Source organism: Chrysochloris asiatica, unplaced genomic scaffold (assembly GCF_000296735.1).
Source record: "Chrysochloris asiatica unplaced genomic scaffold, ChrAsi1.0 scaffold00058, whole genome shotgun sequence".
In the NCBI taxonomy this organism is placed as follows: domain Eukaryota; kingdom Metazoa; phylum Chordata; class Mammalia; order Afrosoricida; family Chrysochloridae; genus Chrysochloris; species Chrysochloris asiatica.
This window is the reverse complement of record NW_006408576.1, coordinates 8,585,840-8,590,682: the sequence shown is the minus strand read 5'-3', so window position 1 is coordinate 8,590,682 and position 4,843 is coordinate 8,585,840.

The window sequence follows — 4,843 nt, the reverse complement described above, 5'->3', positions numbered from 1 at the left end:
TTTTAGTTAATGTTCCTTGAGGGTTCCAACAACTCTCTAGAACCTCAAGCTATCCTCCACTTTGAGTGGCTCAATGAAGGATCCAATGTGCTTTGGATACCATGGTTCTATTACCTATCATATGAACAATCCCCAAGATAGGTTAAGAGGGAGACACTAGAAAATTATGGTCCATTTAAATGCTTTAGATTTGGAAATGATTAATGGTACTCCTGCTTAGAATTCATTCAGCAGAAAAAATTTCAAGATTTCCCTAAGAAAAGTATAATGCAATCATTGGATAGAATGAGAAGTGAATCAGAAGTGGGTGAGCACTAAGGTATCTGCCCCTGAAACTAATTTTACTAGTGTGTATAGCTCAAATTTACAATTTTTACTATATAAACACCGACTATTATGTTATCTGAGTCATTTACCTCTTTTTTATAACTTTCTTCAAGGTCCATCTGACCTGATGTGATCTGATTTTTTTTAAATTTATTTAACTACGCTTTCATTGAAATAATATCAATACCATTTTCCTCTTTGTCTTCAGGACATATAGAGTCACTGTACTGAAAGAAAAGGACATTATTCAACCATTTCAAGAGCTAGCATATGATCAAGAGCCAATGCTACTGAAGGAAGATGCTGAGGTGAACCGAAGGCATTGGAAAAAAAGAAGACTCCAAGAATTGATGCAATAAAAATTGAAATAATTCAACAAACAGATGCAGCACTGAATGCCCTTACTCATCTATGCCAAGAAATTTAAAAGATAGCTAATTGACAAACTGATTGGAAGAGATCAATATCTGTGACCAATCCAAAGATGTGACCCATTAAAATACAGAAATCATAAAACAATATCATTAATATCACATGAAAGTAAAATTTTGCTGAAGATAATCTTAAAATGCCTGCAACAGTACATTGATGGGGAAATGCCAGAGATTCAAGCTGGACTCAGACAAGGATGTGAAATGAGGAATATCATTGGATGTTGGGGGAGACTGAGCCAAAGGTCTCAGACTTGGGGATAGTTTAACCAAAGGATTTCAACTGAACAGATGTGGTCTAGAAAATCGGGCTGCATCCAAGTCAGGCTGCACTCTGAGGAACTTGCAAAACCTGCCTCAGGGAACAAGGAATTTGCAAAGTCTTTCTTTGTATGCAACCATGACCTTCCTTCAGTCAGTCTGCACAAACATCTAGCTTCTTTATCTCTGTTTCCCTAGCAACCATAAATTACATTCTTCTGATAAAGTCCAGCTAACTGCATGCACAAACAACACCAGATGTTTTTGCACTCTTTTCCCTGCCCCCAGCACCTCCTTTGATGTGTGTATATAATAAACTTGCTGCACTTGGTCTGTGTCACAGTATTTCCAACAGTGTGCTGTATATTCCCTGATCCCAACTTTATTTACTTAATTTGTGTCTTGTGTCTTCCTTTTCCTTCTAATCTCTTGTCATCCCTACTCAGGTTTAATCTTTCCGTGAGGGACAGAAGAATATCCGATGTCAGACATGGCAATTGCTAACGTCAGATGGATCTTGGCTGGAAGCTGATAATGCCAGACAAATGTTTACCTGTGCTTAATTGATTATGCAAAGACTTTTGATTATGTGGCTCGACAAGTAATGGATAACATTGCAAAGAATCTATAGTACAGAAAACTTAATTATACTCATGAGGAACCTGTGCATCGACCAAACTGCAGTAGTTTAAACAGAACATGGACACCATAAATGTTTTTAAATCAGGAACTGTATATTCCAGGGTTGTATTTTTTTTTCACCATACTTACTCAATATGTATGCTGAGCAAATAAACTAAGATGCTGGATTATATGAAGAAGAACACAGCATCAGGATTAGATGAACACTCACTAATAACCTGTGATATACAGATGATACAACCTTACTTGCTAAAATCCAAGAGAATTTTAAATACTTCCTGATGAAGGTCAAAGACCACAGTATTCAGTGTGGGTTGCACCTCAATGTAAAGAAAATAAAAAGCCTCATCACTAGATGAAAAAGTAGTATCATGAAAAATGAAGAAAAGTTTGAAGTTGTCCAAGACTTCATTTTGCTTGGATCAAGCATCAAAATGCATTGAAAAAGCAGTCACGAAATCAAATGACATATTGCATTAGATAAATCTGTTTCAAAGACCTCTGTAAAGTGTTCAAGAGCAAGGATGTCAGTGTGAGGACTAATGTAAGCCTCACCCATATACATGTGAAAATTAGATTATGAATCAGAAAGACTGTAGAAGAGTTGATGTATTTGAGTCACAGTATTTAAAAAGAATATTAAAAGTGCTATGGACTGTCAGAAGAACAAATACACCTGTGTTGGAAAAACTATATCCAGAATGCTTCTTAGGAGCCAGGATGGTGAGACTTCATCACTCATATTCTGGGCGTGTTATCAGGAGGGACCAGTACTTGGAAAAAGACAACATGCTTGATAAAGTGGAGGGTCAGAAAAAAAGAAGACCTTCAAAAAGATGAATTGGCATAGCGGCAATAGCCTTGGGCTCAAGAAAAACAACAATTGTTAGTATGGTACAGGACCAGGATTTGTTATGTTCATTGTGCATAGGGTGGCTATGAGTCAGAACCAATGACCTAACAACAGAAGTGAATGTCCACAATTACAGAAATGATGAGAGGAAGACTGTCATTTGTAGAGGAATTTCAATAATATTTTATAAGATAGCAAGCTCTATGGAAGACTGGATTGATGAAACTGAGTGAAGATTGCTAAAAAATATAGCAAACATGACAATGGAGAAGAAAGTCACATCTTCCCAGCAGGACCTGCAACCAAGAGTCTCTTGACTTAGAGATAGATAACCTTTAAGCTTGAAGATGTACATGAAGAGTGGTACTAAAAAATTGATGAATTAATGGAGATTCTAAATAAATTATTAATTCTTACTAGAGTTATTTGTATATTAATAAAATCAAAGCTATTCTCTTTGATTACACAGTTTTATTATAAGAACTATATGGTAAAAATTAGAGAATATTGCTCTGGTTGAGTAGTTTTTATTGTGATACATATTGAAAGTCTAATTCTTCATTTCAAAGCATATTCACCTTGAAATTGAGTTTGACAGATGAAAATTTTGTATATACTAGAAATTGCAGTCACTTTTCTATAATTTTGGTGAGACCAGACAGAAATCTCCAAATAGTCTGAACCTATACAACTAATGATGGGTTGAAAATGAATAGGGAAGTTAATCTTGCAAGAAACAGAATTTATTTACTGGCCATGTGAAGAATTAAAATAAAATTTAATGTGTAACATTAAAAAATATTAAAAATTTAAGCAAAAACATTATAAAGAGAAAACAGAAAATAATTGAGAATAAATACTAATATTGTGGTAAAAAAATAAACATCATTTTAAGAAAAACTGAGACATAAAGAATCCAAGATTTGCTATGTTTAAAGAGAAAATTCCCATTCTAATATTCACATGACACTTAAATTAAGGAAAGGCCTAAGAGAACAATAAAATTCATGGTGTCAATTTTTTTTTTAAACCTCAGAAAGATCTTAATATTAAATTTTTCCTGATGTTACCCACAAATCTGATGCAATCCTTAATAAAATTCTACTGACTGTATAAGAATGGAAAAACTGATCTTTAAATTCATATGGAATTTCAAGGGGCCTCATATAGCCAAAACAATATTTTAAAAGAAAGAAAGAAAAAAACAAAACCCTAAAGATTGAGGATTTACATTTTCCAAATTCAAAATTTACTACAAAAGCAGGGTAATCAAAACAATATGGTACTGGCATGTGGATTTCCATACAGACCAATGAACTAGAATTGAAAGTCCAAAAACAAACCCAAACAACTATGACTAATTGATTTTCAATTAATGTGTTAAGATCATTCAATGGAAAACTAATAGTATTTTCTATGAATGGTCCTAGGACAACTACATAAGCAGATGCAAAAGAATGACCCTGAACAATTTCACAATTAATTTTTTATATTTCCATGTACTATACATAAAAGCTAAAACTATAATATTATTAGAAGAATATGTAGGAATAAATCTTCATGAATGTATATAGTTAACTAAAACTAACAGCAAAAACAAGAGCAACAAGAAGAAAAATAAAAGCAATTCATTCAAACAAATTAAAGGTGTTTGTTCGTTAAAGGGCATTATCAAGTAAAAAAAAAAGTCAAACTATTAAGTAGGAGAAAATATTTCCAAATCATATACCTGATAAAGGTATAGTATTCAGAATATAATAAAAGCTATTAGAACTCAACATAACAAAAACCAAACAGCATAAATAAAAATGGGTAATGGAGTTGAATAGACAGTGCTTCAATGAATATATAAAAAGGGTCAACAAACACAAATGTTCTGCTTCATTAGTTTTTCATGAAATACAACTCAAAATCAAAATGAAATACCATTTCACAACAACTAAGGAACTCATGGGGTCCTGGTGTGGCGATGTAGTATAAGCACTGTACTGCTAACCACAAGGTCACTGGTTCAAAGTCACCAGTTGGTTCTTGGAAACCTTATACAGAGTCATTATGAGGTAGAATCATTTGGTGACACTTAACCACAACAACAGAAAGACTATAATCATACACACACACAAAACAAAGCAAAGTAAATTTTTGTCTATTTACAGATGGAAATATAAACTTGGTGGTTCCTATAAAAGTTAAAAGTAACATTGCCATACGACCCAGAAATTCAACTCTGAGGTATATATCCAAAAGATATAAAAATATATCTCTGAAGCTCTGGTAGCGTAGTGGTTACGAATCCGGCTGCGAACCTTAAGGTCAGCGGTTCGAAACT